Source organism: Lissotriton helveticus, chromosome 2_1 (genome assembly GCF_964261635.1).
Source record: "Lissotriton helveticus chromosome 2_1, aLisHel1.1, whole genome shotgun sequence".
Classification (NCBI taxonomy): Eukaryota; Metazoa; Chordata; class Amphibia; order Caudata; family Salamandridae; genus Lissotriton; species Lissotriton helveticus.
Window position 1 is genome coordinate 1112688016 of NC_136059.1, and position 18152 is coordinate 1112706167.

At 46.4% G+C, this 18152-nt stretch overlaps 1 pseudogene; it reads right to left on the reverse strand.

Annotated features, from left to right (window-relative positions):
• Positions 1-1367: 1367 nt before the first annotated feature.
• Positions 1368-18152, reverse strand: part of LOC144820207 (low-density lipoprotein receptor-related protein 6 pseudogene) — a 43171-nt pseudogene continuing 26386 nt past the window's right edge.

An 18152-nucleotide genomic window follows, 5' to 3' on the forward strand; every position in this document is an offset into this window, starting at 1 on the left:
CATCTTCATATGGAGAATGCTGGGGCTTCAGTGTAATCTCTTCAGTGAATGTTGTCCTGAGGCTGTTTCTGTAAAGCAGCGGTACGAGGCACAAAATGGACGATGCTTTATTGTCAAATGGGCCCAGTTGGCACATGCGTGACCAACCTTGGCCTAAAGAAACTCTAAAATGTCAGTAAGGGCTGTTCAAATCCTGCAGCACTGAAATGAAAGCCGAATTCTGACCCTTCGAGATCCTTATATGTTTTTGGGGGTATTTCAGAGGGGTGGTTCACAGTACATTCCTCAGGTGGGAACTTTGGGCTGACATTGCCTTGGTGTGTGTAACTCAGTAATATGTGAACTGTGCCATCGGTACAGAATGGCCCGATTATTGGTTTCTGGCATTTTTCTAGTTCGTTAGTAGGCAGTGGCGCTAGCTATTGTCTCTTACACTGAAAAACTTGCCCATGGTGCCCAGGAGGTCAAATCTGATTTTGAACTCTGATGGGAGCCAGAATAGGACCTTTAGCCCAGATAGATTCTACTTGCTTGAGTTCTGATTCTCTATATTTCTTATAGTAGTAGCAGGAAGAGTAGGAGGAGTAGTAGAAGTAGTAGTCTAGAACAGATAGTATAAGTAGCAGTAGTAATAGTAGGAGTAGATGAAGTAGTAGTAGTCTAGAAGAAGATAGTATAAGTAGCAGCAGTAATAGTGGGAGTAGATGAAGTAGTAGTAGTCTAGAAGAAGATAGTATAAGTAGCAGCAGTAATAGTAGGAGTAGATGAAGTAGTAGTAGTCTAGAAGAAGATAGTATAAGTAGCAGTAGTAATAGGAGTAGTAGAAGTAGTAGTAGTAGTAGTAGTAGGAGTAGTAGAAGTAGTAGTAGTAGTAGTAGTAGTCTAGAATAAGATAGTATAAGTAGCAGTAGTAATATTAGGAGTAGTAGAAGTAGTAGTAGTCTAGAAGAAAATAGTATAAGTAGCAGTAGTAATAGTAGTAATAGTAGGAGTAGTAGAAGTAGTAGTAGTAGTAGTCTAGAAGATAGTATAAGTAGCAGTAGTAATAGTAGGAGTAGTAGAAGTAGCAGTATTCTAGAAGAAGATAGTATAAGTAGCAGTAGTAATAGCAGTAGTAATAGCAGTAGTAGTAGAAGTTGCAGTAGAAGTAGAAGTAGAAGTAGGAGGAGGACCAGATCCTTTTCGGGAATGCCAGGGAGAACAATGCTGTGTATTATAACTTTGAAAGAATCAGGGCACTGAGAAGTTGTAGATGATGCCCCACATACAACAATGGTTGCCCTTTTTGTGCCTTGTGACAGGAGGCAGGACCCATTGCCACAGGTGATCACCTTTGTGACAGAGGGGATCTGTATCAGAAGTGATGTTCAGATGTCTTCCTCTGTCAGCTGGTGTCTGGGCCTCACCCTAGAGATCTGTGGCAGATAAATGCATGTTTGATTCTGACAGATAAAGTGCATGCCACCAACTACAAACACTGGAAGGATAACCCCAAAGATTGACCCAATTGTGTTGGTAGATGGCAGCGGTGACTCCTCAGTGGGATAACATTCTTGCTTGACAGAGCCATCGCTGCAGATAGAGTTGTGATCACACTTTTTGTGTTTCCCAACACACTGTCCACTGGTACATCTAAACTGATCTGATGAACAAATCACTTCATGGTTTTTCTCATCAGACTTGTCCTGGCAATTGGCATCACCATTGCATCGAAGGGCCTCATCAATACACTGTCCGCTTGAACACTGGTACTGTGAGTCTGAAAAGACAGGGCTGTTGTGTTTGTCGCTAAGGTCCTCGCACTTTGTGAAGACATCAAAGCACCACGCCACAGGGATGTAGTCAATTTCACCAGTTAAACAACTGAACTGCTAAGGGGAGCATGTTGGAGGTTCTCCACAAAAGAGCTTGTCTTGCAGCAGAACCAAATGTACAGGCAGGAGCAGCGAGTGGTCCCATCTCCTGTTATAATACAGATGTGGGAACATCCCCCATTTATCCTGTGACCATGGATGTTCTTGGTATTACTGAATATTCAGTTCTTTCACAGCATGAATGTCAGTCAGCAGAGAGATACGTGCATGAATCTTTGTGCTGCCTTCCTGTCCAGTCTTGTTAAATCTCTCAATCATTTGCTGTTGCTTGTTAATCCAGTACAAATGGTTCCCAAACAGAGTCAGCCCAACAAGCTGCAAAACATTTTAATCTTCAAGAACAATGAGACTGGCACCTGAGAGATCACTGCTTTCAATGCACCTCACATCAGCGTATGCCTAGTAGAGCCTGCCCAGTTTGTTGTCTAGGGCAAGAGCGATGGGTTTACTCAAGCCTGTAAGTATAAGCACCTCATGCTCTGTACCATCCACCGCAGCCCGTTCGATCTTTGCTGACCTTTCTTGCAGGTTAGTGAAGTACATGTACCCTCTTTCTGGGTTCACCAAGATGGCTCTGGGTCTGTCCTGCTCTCCTTTCAGCACCACTCCAATATGTCTGCCATCCAGCCGTGTGACACTGATGACATTGGTGGCTTCACAGGTCCAGTAGATGTAACAGCTATATATGTCAATACTAAGGTGGCACTTGCCACTACACTAAGGCTCATATCCTCCTGAGCCCTTCTGATGTTCTGGCGAGAATCGATCCAGTATACATTTTTATCAAGTGGGTCATAGTTGATGGCAAGCACGTTGCGTAAGCTATGAATTGGAGGATGATATCCGGGCTCTGCTGCTCATTGATCACCATTCAACCATTCAACCATTCTTCTAGCTGTATAGCAAGAATGTTGTAGGAGCACTGCAAGTCTTGTTATCAGCTTTAAGAGAGTAAGGAGATGGGCATCCACAGACATAACCACTGACAGGCACTTCCAAGCTGGGAGCAGTGTCCAGGTTTGATTCCGTTTGCCACCTTTTTTATCATCCATTCAGGTGGAGGCAACAGTTCATCATTCAACGGAAGATATGATTAAGACACAGTGATGTGTTGACCTGTTTACAGTGGCGCACAGATCCATCCTCCACCCAGAGGAGGAACGCAATGCCTTTTGCGTACACCTGGGCCTACAATTAGTAGAGGCTGAGCCCGCTGGCCTGGGAAAAAAGGGAGACATTGAAAGATAAAGATGAAAATGATGAACCATTGCCTTTCTGGTGGTAGGAGAAGAGAGCTCATCCATATTTGCGGGTGGGATGGGATTGCTAATTCAATAATAGATCTCCTCCCAGGACTAATGCATTTTCCTGGATGAATCATACAAACGGCTCAGCAGGACTGCATCATGTCAGTAGGTTCAGGCTAAAGCTGCTGACAATTTTCATCAAGTGCCAACAAGAGGTCTTCATTTTGTGTCAATTTGAAACTGTTTGGGCACCTCACCTTCTGGGATTGGTCTCTGGAGCGGTGCATTTGTGGTTGACCTGTGGAGTTTCGCTAGCTTCTTTGGAACAGCATTTGTATTATACATGAGAAGTGGTATTAGAACATATATGAGTTGTTTAGAGACCTGAGCGATGAGCATTTGCTTCTTCTGTGAGTCTGAGTGGAACTGTGTCACTTCCTTTTGTCCTCAATCCCCTTTATCCTGTCACATATTAGAGGCCTGAGAAATCCATGAATGGATTAGAAGTTACTGCTACCCACCCATACTTTATTGCCATCTTCCTTTAGCTTGCAATATAGGGGCATATTTCCAAGCCCATTTACGTCACTCTTGCACCGCGCAATGCGGCGTAACGGCCATGCCAATAAAAATGAGATTTATGAAGCCTCGCGAGGCCACCTTGCGATGCCCTAAGTGGCTTCATGAATCTCAAGCAAAGCAACGCAGTGCAAATCGCTGTGTTGCAATGCTCTGCATCAAGGAAGTGTTTCCATGGACGTTCCATGGGTGTTCCCAAGCAACATCCATGGATTTTGATGCATTCCAAGATTTACCAGAAGAGATAGACCTGGGAATGTGCCAAAAACCTACGACTCCTAGGTGAGGCATAATGAGACGAAATATGCTTATTTTGCCTCTTTATTTCCTCTATCTATGTGTGCTGCATTGTGCAGCACGCATAGAAAGAGGAAAAAGCCTCAGGAGATTGTTCTTGTGCATGAAGGTGCCACTTACTGCACAAAAACAATCCCCCTTACAATGCAGGCACCCTTGCACCATGGTACTAGAGTGCCTGCATTGGCTCTAGGCAGCCAAGAGGTGCGCCAGGCCAGGGATAAAAGCAGAAATGTGTGGTATTAAAGTAACTAAGGTGCATTCCTGCCCTTTCCTTGTCACGCAGTGCAGCGCAGCAAGATGACTTATGGTTAAGTCATGCACTGCATGACTTAACCATAAATATGGCCTATAATGTATTAGGTTTAACACATGCGTAGAGATCAAGATACAGGTGACAAATTTGAATTCCTGTAGTGTGAATGTAGACTTTCACCCTTTCCAAAAGTGAGCACCATTGAATTTGGCAGCACTAATATTCTTTTAAGAACAAAGAGACAGCATAGATTGTTGTTTGAGTTATATAAATACATAGGGGCATATTTATGTAGGTCTTGTGTCGCCCTTGCCCCTATCAAGCCACGCAAGGCTACCTTGCATGGCCCTGAGTGGCTTGATAAATACAGAGTAATGCAACTCAGCACACATTGCTGCATTGCATTACTCTGCACCAGGGAGGACTTTGGCACATTCCCAGGTTAACCATTTGCGTCAAAAGGCTATGCTTTCCCAGGTGAGGAGTAGGGAGGAGAAATATCTTTATTTATCCTCATTACTTCCTCCTTCTCTGTGTGTTGCATTCTGCAGTACAGATAGAAAGAGTAAAAAGTCTCACAGGATTATTTTTGTGCAGGATGTTGGAGCAGCGTAATTTTAGTTACACCCTTACACGTCACAGAAGTGCACTATGTATGTGCACTTAGCACCATATATTCTGTGTGCCTAGCTGAATTAATGACCAGAGAAATATTCAACTACATTACTGAAATGCATTCCCTGTAGAAACTAGAGAATCATAAAAAAGTGTGCACATTAATGTTTAACCTAACCATGAAGGAGATGTAGTTCTCATACATATTTACAGAATATGACACTTTACAACACACGCGTTACAACACCTGTCGTTACAACGCATTTTTTACATTGCAAAGTCCATTACAACACATGTTGTTACAACGCATGTTGTTACAAGGCATAATCCATTACTATGCAATTACTGTTCTAACTCCGCTGGGGCGTAACTTTGGGGAATGTGATGTAATGACATGCGTTGTAATGGATTTTGCGATGTAAAAAATGTGTTGTAAATGATGTTTACCATATTTACACTATGTTCCAAGTCAGGTTGCATTGATTTGAAAGTGCATTGCATCATTTATCTAAGTTATAATTATTTTGCTGAAAATATTTTGATGCTTTATGTGCATATATAATTACCTAATCGCAGTGCACATTTAAATTTAATACTAAGCTAACTTAACCTCACCTGAATTTCGAAATATACTTTTTGTTTGCCTAGCATGTTCTATACTCTGGAAATCCAGTTTCAAGGCTTCATTAGCTAGAGAAAGGAGTAACTTGTATTAGTGATAAGGAGGTCTGAGAAGAAAATCTTGGCAGAAACAAGAAGAACTGATAAGTTGGAGAAAGGTTTCTCTTCATAGTATACAGCAACAGTGTATTGTCCCAGGCCATGTGAATATCCAGGTTTCACGGGATGGGAAGATTTGGGAATGTTGCCACTATGAACGTGAATTGCAATTCTGTTGGTTCTCGGAAATGTGTTGTGAGGATTGAATGTCAAGAATGCATCTGTGTGTTTTAATTAATGTATACACTGTTAGAGTTTACAGCTGATCCCTTTTGACTTAGAGAGGTACCAGCCTTTCTGCTTACCTTATTCTGGAGAGTATAAAACTATTTGCTAAACACTTGTTTCCCTTTTAAACGTTTCCTACTGAAATCCTCGCAATGGTGACGCCTTCCTGCTTTATTTTCGTATTTCCTGAATATTCTTTGAGATTTTCCATTTGAACCATCCTCAATCTAAACTTAGAGCCCTGGTTAGATGACTTTAAGACTTTTGCCACTGTACTTATGTGGCTGCGCTTGTCACATATTGATGCTATTGAACTGGATTTACTTTGTTGAATAATGCTTCCTTTACAATTCTATATGTGAACAATGCTTATTTTGCTTTGATTTAAATTGGTCATTACATTGTAATAAACCCCCTTGACTTTAGTTACTGATTCCTGGTCCTTATTGTGTGGCCAAATTGGTTACACAAATTTAAATTGTTTTTGGTGAATGCTAACTCTCTTTTTCCACAGTCAACCACAAAGGCCTGTCAATGAAAATTGTAACTGCGTGCTAACCTGCAATCAAAGGTATCTCTTTCTGCACAAAAACAATTCTGCTCACAATGCAGCCATCCTTGTACCATGGTGCAAAGGTGCCTGTATTGGCACTAGGCAGCACATTGTGCGTCAGTGCTGGGAAATAACAGGAATGCACCATATGTTATTAAGTACCACACATTCCTGCCGTTTCCCTATCACGCAGCACAGCAAGGTGAATTGCTCCGGTGCGTGATATCTTAATGTAAATGCCCCCTAATTTTATCCTTGGCAAGCATTGATAATAGAGAAATATATTTGAAATGAGAACCTAAAATTATTGTAAGGTAAGCTCCTGAAATTTTTCAGATAAGATGTTAACGAAGACTATAACATATACTAAGCTTTTGTGGCTCTTATGCTGTGACTGCATGCGCAAAACCAGTAAACAGAGAGATAATGTCCGGAACTAAGGAGTGGGAGCAGTTGCATAATTTTGTCATTCTTTATCACGCAGCACCAGTACACTTAACTTGCCCTTAAATGAGAGAAGGGCATTTTAGAAGTGTGACTAATAATATAATATAATATATAATATAATATAATATAATATAATATAATATAATATAATATAATATAATATAATATAATATAATATAATATAATATAATATAATATAATATAATATAATATAGTATAATATATATTATATTATATATTTAGATTTCCTGTTTTCAGTTTCTATTTTTGGTAAATTCTGGTGTTTTTTTTTCAGTGTTTTCAATATCTTAAAAAATAGTTGTCCATGTTCTTACCAACTTTGGGAAATACTCGGGCTACTCGATCAATTGGACTAAATCAACATTGTACATGCTCCATGGCCCCCCGCCCGTCTACCTTGGGGGTTCTCCATCACAGTGGCTCCAGATGGATTTAAGTACCTCGGTATTTATGTCACGTCGGACCCCAAGTTGTTCCATGATCGCAACCTGTTGGGTCCCCTGCTCAGACTGCACAGTGACGCGGCACACTGGCGGGCCCTCCCACTCTTTCCTCCCTGGCAGAGCGGCCTTGTTTAAAATGCAGGCGCTCCCGCATTTCCTATACGCTCTGCAGAACTGTCCCTTTACTATCCCGGACTCCTATTTTAGCACTGTGGAAAGTGAAATTCGCCTTCTGTTGTAGGATGGCGGGGCAGCCCGTATTGCCCTTCACAAACTCTTTCAAGGCTGGTACGACGGTGGCATTGCATTACCTAATCTCCGCCTTTACTATTGGGCGTCTCAACTGGTGGCTGTCAATCACTGGATTCATGGTTCACCCCTGGATCCGGCCTTCCTCCTTGATAGATGCCAGACCGGACGAGAGGGATACCTGGGGGCCCTCTACAGTAAACCAATCAGGAATAGATATGTTGGACCCATGGCACACACGGTCGCAATATGGCACAGGGCCAACAAGAGTTTGGGTTGGTCAGATAAACTCACTAAGGCGACACCCCTATGGTCGTCGCAACACCTGGGTTCCCTCTGCCGTCTTCAGGGATTCGACAAATGGGACACGATGGGGATTTCGACGGTGGGAGACCTTGTGCATAGGGATAAGTTATTGACATTTACAGACCTTCAGACTAAATATTCCCTTGCATTGTCAGAAACTTTCCGCTATCTGCAAATCAAGCACGCCATCCTTGCCGCCATCCCAGACCTCACATCCATCCCTGAGACTTCCCCCTTGGAGGATAGACTACTATCAGAACCCCTCCCTGCGAAAGCCATCTCCTACACTTACCACAAGCTCTGTAACAATCTCCCCGACCCCTTCCAGACCCTGCGGAACAAATGGGAGGGAGACCTGGGTCCCCTAGATGATGAGGAATGGCGGGCGGCCCTAATGTCCCCAAGAGAATCGGCTATCTGCCACAGGTTCAGACTAATCCAGCTGAACGTTTTACATAGGGCCTACATGTCCGCTCCTACACTGGCCAGAATTGGTAGACGCCCTGATGCATTGTGTCTTCGAGGCTGTGGCTTACCTAGCACCTTTTATCACATCTTATGGGAGTGCCCAGTGGTGCAACACTTTTGGGGTGGGACAGTCCGTAAAATGAGCAGTTCCCTGGGTAAGCCACTCCTACCGTTACCAAAGGAATGTGTTCTTAACGTGTGGGGGGCCACAGACCTGAATGAAATGGAATTGCAGTGGGCGGCATTGGGTTTTCTACTAGCTAAACGCTCCATTGCGATGAGATGGGTTCCCCAGAAAAGCCACTGGTGGTGGGCTGGATGGCTGAGATGGACCGTTGCATGATTGCTGAAAAGACGGTTTACAAAATAAGAGGCTGCCCCAAGAAATGGGACAAGAAATGGGGACATTGGAACAAATATCGGGGTGACCTCTGCGAATCTCCGACAACCGAGCTAGCCATGGCCCAAGCTGGACCCGTAGGACGAATTGTATGCTAAATGTAATTTTTGCTTGATTTGTACCTTGATTCAATTGTATTGCTCTGATTGTGATTGATTTCCTGACTCTGTTTTTCTTTTAATAAAATCTTATGTTAAAAAAAAAAAATAGTTGTTATCAGTGGTTACACATTTTCGCGCCACTAAAAACAACAGAAAAAGTGTTTTTCCGGTGTTTATGGAACGTTTTACTTTTATTATTGCTTGCTTTCTGCACCAAAAGAACATGGTATATAAACAGTGTACATATAGTGTATATGAGGTCTAAATAGATTTTTGCAAATTAATCTTATTGTAGTACACCATACAATACTTCTTCAGTGAGTCTTTGGGTCATGTACTCTCGCTCTTTCCTTCCCATGGAAACTTCTGTGAAAAGGCCCTCTCAGCATTAATAGTCCCTTGGGATGAGAACCATCAGCTAAGGGACACAGTTGGGATGACTCATTCTTTGATGCCACATAAAGCACAAAATGATAAATATTTGCGTTTTAGTTCCTGTGCATAAGAAAACAGTGCACCAGAATGGACAAAAAAATCTATAGCATCCCTCATTAACTCTGAAGACTGTAAAGATGCTTCAAGAGTGAAACCTACCGCAGTTGGGAGGAGGAGGTCGCCGCCACCGCCAAGAGTCATCTTTAGTAACAGCAGCGAAAAGCCGCCACCGGCCAGAGTCAACACCACCACATCTCGCGCCGCCGCCCCAGGAACCACAACTCCCGGCAGGCATAGCAGCGGCGCGCATCACTGACGTCGTGCCAGCGCCAGGAGGCGCATATCATCGGCGCGGAGGCGGCAGAGCGGGGGAGAGAGTGAAACCTACCGCAGTTGGGAGGAGGAGGTCGCCGCCACCGCCAAGAGTCATCCTTAGTAACAGCAGGGAAAAGCCGCCACCGGCCAGAGTCAACACCGCCACATCTCGCGCCGCTGCCCCGGGAACCACAACTCCCGGCAGGCATAGCGGCGGCGCGCATCACTGACGTCGCGCCAGCGCCAGGAGGCGCATATCATCCGCGCGGAGGCGGCAGAGCGGGGGAGAGAGTGAAACCTACCGCAGTTGAGAGGAGGAGGTCACCGCCACCGCCAAGAGTCATCTTTAGTAACAGCAGCGAAAAGCCGCCACCAGCCAGAGTCAACACCGCCACATCTCGTGCCGCCGCCCCGGGAACCACAACTCCCAGCAGGCATAGCGGCGGCGCGCATCACTGACGTCGCGCCAGTGCCAGGAGGCGCATATCATCGGCGCGGAGGCGGCAGAGCGGGGGAGAGAGTGAAACCTACCGCAGTTGGGAGGAGGAGGTCGCCGCCACCGCCAAGAGTCATCTTTAGTAACAGCAGCGAAAAGCCGCCACCGGCCAGAGTCAACACCGCCACATCTCGCGCCGCCGCTCCGGGAACCACAACTCCCGGCAGGCATAGCGGCGGCGCGCATTACTGACGTCGCGCCAGCGCCAGGAGGCGCATATCATCGGCACGGAGGCGGCAGAGCGGGGGAGAGAGTGAAACCTACCGCAGTTGGGAGGAGGAGGTCGCCGCCACCGCCAAGAGTCATCTTTAGTAACAGCAGCGAAAAGCCGCCACCGGCCAGAGTCAACACCGCCACATCTCGCGCCGCCGCCCCGGGAACCACAACTCCCGGCAGGCATAGCGGCGGCGCGCATCACTGACGTCGCGCCAGCGCCAGGAGGCGCATATCATCGGCGTGGAGGCGGCAGAGCGGGGGAGAGAGTGAAACCTACTGCAGTTGGGAGGAGGAGGTCGCCGCCACCGCCAAGAGTCATCTTTAGTAACAGCAGCGAAAAGCCGCCACCGGCCAGAGTCAACACCGCCACATCTCGCGCCGCCGCCCCGGGAACCACAACTCCCAGCAGGCATAGCGGCGGCGCGCATCACTGACGTTGCGCCAGCGCCAGGAGGCGCATATCATCGGCGCGGAGGCGGCAGAGCGGGGGAGAGAGTGAAACCTACCGCAGTTGGGAGGAGGAGGTCGCCGCCACCGCCAGGAGTCATCTTTAGTAACAGCAGCGAAAAGCCGCCACCGGCCAGAGTCAACACCGCCACATCTCGCGCCGCCGCCCCGGTAACCACAACTCCCGGCAGGCATAGCGGCGGGGCGCATTACTGACGTCGCGCCAGCGCCAGGAGGCGCATATCATCGGCGCGGAGGCGGCAGAGCGGGGGAGAGAGTGAAACCTACCGCAGTTGGGAGGAGGAGGTCGCCGCCACCGCCAAGAGTTATCCTTAGTAACAGCAGCGAAAAGCCGCCACCGGCCAGAGTCAACACCGCCACATCTCGCTGACGTCGCGCCAGCGCCAGGAGGCGCATATCATCGGCGCGGAGCCCCGCCTCGCGGGACGCCGGGCGAAGCCCGGGCCAAGGGCGGGCCCGTTTAAGCACGTGCAAGACCGGATGAGGCCGGGTCGGGCTACCCCTCTTACATCCATTAGGCGGCCTATCTTGTGAGTACTCTGCTTATGTGGCGAGGTGTGGGGCCGCGGCCAGGGCGACTGACGCTGGAATCTGGGCATCAGGGTTCGATCCCCGGCTCTGGCGGCAGGTTAGCCCAGCACCATGTGACTCTGGGCAATAGCTTGCTTAATCTCCCCGATGGCCCCCAGCGCCTAGAGACCCTTACGGGTGATTGTGCGCTTTACAAATGTCGATTATTATTATTATTATTATTATGCACACATTTGTAGTTGTCTGGGATTATTGCATGGTTTGCTGCCCGGTCCTTAAATAATGTCTACCAGAGAGACCAGGAGTAAAAAAACTGCAGGAGAGACTCTAACAACAGGCACCTTGGACAATTTATCATTAGGGCTAACACCTTTATTGATCAAGGGATTACACAATTGGAGCGTAGGGTGTCCCAAGACCTCGCCATGGCAAAGAAAAGATCATCTATGGGCCCATTTGCGACAGCCAAAACTCCCACCCAATCTAAGGCAGTGGGTCTTATAGATGTCCAGGCAGAGGTACACACTGCTAGAAGTATAGTACAGTAGACCTCTCAGTTTCTCACCTATCTTGTACCTCTGAATTAAATACTGATCTGGAAAAAAACCCAGACCTAGTTATTAATACCTCCAAGGAAGACACAAGTGCTACTACACTGAGAGACAGGAAGGAGGGTGCCATTCTTAAACGACACAAACATAATAAAGTGAAAAGAAGGGGACGACACCAGAAAAAGACTAGTGAGGCCGCTACCCCAAAACAAAATGCCAATCACGACCCCCAGGCCAGTGACATAATAATAGAGCCCGAGAATACAAGGAATGTAGAGGGCCCAAATAGTCCGGTTGGGAATAGTGGGGAAATGGCTGACACCCAACTTTTAATGAAGGTTGAGGAACTCTTTAAACGCTATCTCTCTCCTATTGAGAAAAGATTAACATACATAGAGAAGAAATTAGCCGATCTCTGTATTAAGCCCCATAATCAAAAGACACTTGGGGCCCAAAATGCGGGGAGTAATAAGCCTAATCCTAACGAGACCACAACACAAGTTCTCAACAACCCGTCACCTCTAGCGACAAAAATCAATACTAAAAAGGTCCCCGTTGTCGAAAAAAAAGTTGTAAATGAGGGTATAACAAACATAGGTCCTGTCCCTCCCTGTGCTGGATCCACACTACCCAGGGAACACCCCACACAGTTAAAGGAGAAAAAAACTGGTGAAGCAGCCACCAGAGGAAGAGTGGTGAACCTCCCCCTGGAGGCCACACCGTTTGTGGTGGTTATGACAGGGGTCCCTGAACTGGAGGAAAATCAGGAGGAACCCAACTGGTCGCTATTTAATAAGGTCCGACACTGGCTCAACCAAAATCGACCCCTGCCCCCACACCGTGTAGGTAAGATCCTGACAGTGCGGAGGGTGGCATGGCTGGGGTACCAGAGGAAAACTATTCAGGGAGACTGTAAGCATGGGCGGATCTAGCGGATCTCGCGTACGCGAACTTGCGGATTTACGGATTCGCAATCCGCGAAGATCCGTGAACTCTAGCGGATTTGCGGATTTTCCCGTTTTTTGTGTTGGCGCGCGTTCGCGCCGATTTTGGGACAAGTTCGCAATTGCGAACTTACTTTTCGGCTCGCAACGGCCGCGACTATGTTGTTTCTACGTCTGGTTTATCATCACAGGTTCACAGCACCCTCTGTTTCACCACTGCCACCCTCTGGGACACCCATGCCACCCTCTGGTACATCCTCACTGCCACCCATTAGGTTTATTTATCACTGTAGATTATGGTGGTTGAAAAAAGCAAGCACACCTGCCCTTCTTCAACTGCCATCAATTAATTTGTGGGTCATTAATGTGTCAGTAATATTGAAACTTCCAGTCTGGCTGGCACCTGCTTCCTTCCTTATCTGTAATTTGCTTTTTGTTGCAGTGAAACTTTTTTTTCACAGGACCTTTATGGTCTACTTGTAGCTATTCTATGGGCCTGCTGTTTGGGTCATAGCAGGGTCAAAGAATAGTTGCAAACTCTGGAGGGGCCCCTCAGGAAGCACTACCTTGAATGTTACTAATGTTAAGTTTGAACTTTTGCATTGCTTTCAGTTTAGCTAAAATCGTTTTTTTTATGCAATTTCGCGCGTTTTTTGGTGCTCGAATCCGTGCGAGATCGATTTCGGAACCCGCGAATACGTGCGAATACAAAATTGTTTTTTGTGCGACGTGTATGTTCGCGTGATCGTGCGCGTGTTCGCGAGGCGCTTCTAGCTATACATTTGCCAAGTTACCCTATCGGTCGTACACGGGCGCGGCCATCTTGTTTGCGTGACGTAATTCCGTTTCCGGCCGCTATGTGTAATCTCGCAAAGTGTGCTGCTCGCTAGTACAATTTCGCGCGTGCTCGCAAGGAAAATCTCGCGCGAACTTACCCACGCGGTCGTGAACGGGCGCGGCCATCTTGTTTCTCATTCATTGCTATGGTTCTGGGCATGCTTTCTCTATCCTCTCTCAATCTCTGCCATCCTTTGCTTGTTTGAAGTTTATTTGATCTAATTTTACTTATTATCTATCCCTCTATTTTTCTAGCTCTATATTTTTGTGTTTTCTGCTGCTTTTAGTTACTTTTAAACTACTTTTTTAAACTCTTTTCTTTTCTTCTTCACTATTCTATTTCTTGTTTATCATTTAACTGTATTTCTGCCCAGACCATGGTAAAGGGAGCCGGGAAGCACCCTGAGAAGGGGAAGGGTCCCGCACCCCGTGCCCGGCTCCCGTGCGGGCGTTTGAGGGGGGAGCAAGTGGTCCCGCGGGAGATCTTCAGCGCGGAGGAAGTGGCGGCACTGATCTTCCACGTCCAGCGCCGCCTCCCCAAGACGATCCTGGGAGGCGGCAAGATCGCGACTGGCTATGGCATCCGGGAGCGCCGCAAGCGGTGGGAGAAGGTGTGCCGGGCCATGTGTAAGATCTCTGGGGTCCGGCGCACATATAACCAGGCCACCCACCGCTGGACTGATGTCATGGACCGGGAGCGGGACTTGCTGGACGCGCTCGGCGTAGAGGTCCCCGGGCTTGGTGAGTAGTAGTAGCTATTCATTTACTACTCTGTTTTATCCGGCTCTGTTATTTGCAAATCTTTGTTCTTTACCAAGAGCAATAATGCTGCCGATTACATTGAGGTAAATTATATTTCAAAATCTTCTATGCATTTCAGGTGCACTGCTCTCCTTCTCAGTAGCCTTGCTTGCTACTATGCTTCTTTGTTTTGTATGTTGTGTTCAGAAGCATTTCATTGGCCTGAGAAATTATGTATGAGTGTAGTGTAAAGATAAGAACTGCGTAATGCTAGACAGTAAGGGTCATATTTTCAATTACCGGCGCATCCCTGCAAAGTAGCAGGGATGCGGCAGTAATTGTGTGCCATGCCACCACCACCCATTGGCCCAAAACGTCTCAGAAGCCTTACGCATCTGTGCCGTAAAGGCAGCGCATTGCTGGAGTTGCGTGCCAACGATGGCGCAGCTCCAGCAATGCTCTGGGGTACCCTATCTCCCCAATGCTGCATCAAGCCGTACGTCGGCTTCAAGCGCGCAGGGTTTGAGTCATGCATCATTGTCCTAAAAGTGACTGATTGACATCTTGTAGATTTCCCTCAGCCACTTTTAGGATTCGTTCCTGCGCAGGTACGCCCTCCCTTGCGCCGGAACGCCCCCTGATGGCGCAGGGCTTTACAACGTGATGCATCGCCCATATGCCCATATGTGTTTTTTTTTAATATATACGCCGCACCAACACCATGGCGAGTCTTTTGTTCTGCCGCTGCGTCCCAAAAGGCACGCAACAATGGAGGAAAATGAGCCGCAAGGGACTTCTAAATCAGCCCCAACAGACTGAAGTCCAGTCCTTCCTTTAGACACATGGCTATAAGAAGAAATAGTGGCGGTGGTGGGTGGATTGATAGTTTGAGTATTCACTGATCTGCAAGCAGGATGGACTTTGTCTGTCACTTCGCGAGCTGCGGACTGCTGCCTGCAGTGCCAGGCCTAGGCAAACCTCTTTAGTAGTCTGTTTATTGAGTTACATAGGAACTTTCTAAGTCAACGTTCCGCAAATCAGGCAATACGAATAACGTAGTATACCACATGAGATAGATCCCGTGGAATAGTTGTCTATCTATTTGCTATTTCTCCAAAATATTTTGTTATTGTTCTTTTGAAATGTTTGATTTGGTTGAAAAATCTCATCCATGTTTTCTGGTTTTTCTTTCTTTCATGTTGTACATCAGCTCCCCCCAAGGGCAAGAGGACACAGGAGGAGGGTGCTGAGGATGCAGGGCAGGATCGGGCAGGCGAGGGCTCCTTTGCTGGCCCCAGTAAGTTTACATTTTAATAAACAGTACCTATTTTTTCCTAGCGTTCCTCATTCGATTTTTTCTAAATTGTCTTTGATCTTCTTGTAGACTGGATATAAATTCTTATCCTGCCTCGAATATGACTCCCTGTGGTATTACTAGACTATTCTTATTAGTCTGTCTGTGTAGCTAACTAAGATTGGACATTTGGCAATTCCATTGGACTCCCATTCTATTCAGCAATAGCTCTATGCACTGTCTCGTTACTGACTAGATAGTGTGGCAGAGTCATTCAGCTCCCGAAGTCACCGATGATTGATCCCCAATGATCTCTAGATTATCGTACGCAGGACAAGAGAGTACGGAGTCACAGCACAGTCAAGAAGTGTCAGAGGCACTCATGCTTGCAAAAATTCCAAAACCTTTAGCTCATCCACTCTAGTCTGGAGGAACAAAAACCACAGAGTCTATTTAAGTTTAAAAGCTTTATTAAAAGTAAACACATTTATTAAAATCTACTTTGTCATAAAACTATTTAACTGAAAACGGAAAAGTGGTTAGTGCTGACGATTAATTGGACACATTTCTTGTGGTCGAGCCGAGCTCTCACCTGGTTTGAACTTGATCCTGGTCGTGTTCTTAGGAGTCAAGCTTCTGTCTGTTAGGAGAAAAAGTGGTGCGTGTTAAAAATCAAAAGCAAGCATTCATCAGTTGTGCATAAAAGTGCAGCAAGACAACAGCCTTCCCTGGAAAATGGGACATTTTTACTATGGAGTAGACAGTCACAAATTATTAATTGTATTCAGTTTTTTTAACATTTCTCCTAGACCAAATATTATATAGTAGTGAGTGGTGTATTCTAACATTCTTAAATGTACTTTGTAGGTGTAACATCTGGTGACGGGGCCAGCGCGGAGGTGGCTGTGTTGGGCGAGGACTCGGAGGACTCTGGGGAGGAGGCGGTGCAAGAGCCGGCGGACGGTCCTGTGGGGGTTCAAACGGTGGTGGCGGAAACAGGTAAGCTATATATTCCTTACTTATTGAGATTGAAGACTGCATAGTGTGCTTTCTGCACGGGTGTATTACAATTACAAATCAACCAGGTAGTAGCCTCCTCGAAATGTACTTCGACTTAGCTGTGAAGTTTTTGGTGAGAAGAATCCCAATAAGTTCTTAGACAAACGTGATGGATGGGATGAACGAAAAGCGAAAGAAGGGTGTAAGTAAGTGGGACGCGAACTTGTATGATGGCTGGCAAAGAAGAACGATATGTGTTTGCTTGGCCCCCGAGGTGGCTGGGAAGGAAAGAATATGGTATGGTGCATGGCTGGGTCAATGATGAAGCAAGGATGGGTGGAAGGACAGCAGCCTGGGTGGGTGAAACAGAAACTGTATGTGTGCGTCTACTTTGACTGAATGGATGCCTGGAGCATTGTATTCTTTGACTCTTAGATAGCACATGTGTATCTCGAGAGAGTAGATGGTCGCCAGATGAAGTAAGTGTTACCTTGAAGAGCATGTACCACCGCACCCGCACGTCCGTTCCAGTGCAGGGAAGGCAAGGAAAAGAAATTGTAAATGTGTCCAATACTACCATGTATAGTAGCAGTACTTTGTATTGCGTCTGCAATCACAGCATATATCTGGTTATTACGGTGGACACTCCGTACCTCTCTAAAGTCATCCCATATGTCATCAAATACGTCCCATGTGAAGTGATAGATAATCAAATTAGTTAGCTTCTTCATTTTCCTTTTCTAGTACTCATTTGCACTGTAGGGTGAAAGGTAAATTAATTAAGCAGTAGCCCTTGTAACAGAGTATTCTCAGTGCCACCCGTAATAGAAAAGTAATAGCTTCACCACCTGCATGTACTGGACCGGTACAGTAATGCAAGTCTGTCTCACTCATCATGGTGTGCAACTTTTTTTCTCGGGTGCAAGTTCACTGTGCTGTCCATGTCATTCTGCCGGCTTGCATAAGATAACGTACCAATTTCCTAAACAAGAGAGAAGAAGAAGAATAAGACTGGTGTACTGTCATAGTCGACTGTAATGGAAGTCCATAGTGGTCGTAGAATTTATTCATTAAACTACCACTAATGTTAGAGCAAGGATGCAGAAGTGGGAGGTTACATAGATACTGTCCTCAATAGTTATGTACTGTGCTTTCAATTTGCTACTTGTACTGTGACCCAACTTTCGGCTCAATCACTTTGTGTTATTAATGCTAAGGAGCATTGGTTACAGACTATGTCTTTCTTTCTTCATATAGTTGCTCCTTCCAAATCAACAACACGGAGGGAGCAGGCTAAATTGGCCCGGCAATGGAGGCTGGAGGCCACTGTCGCCGAGTATCGGCGGCTGGTGGCCCTGGAGTAGGAGGAGGACACGCAGTCGAGCGGGGCAACAACAACATCCTCGACTGTGACCACTGCATCCTCCTCCGTGACTAAGCCAGCGGGACCGAGCCGGGCTAAGAAAGACGACCGCCACCGCCGCCAAGCAACAGAAATACCAGCTGCCCCCCACAGGAGCT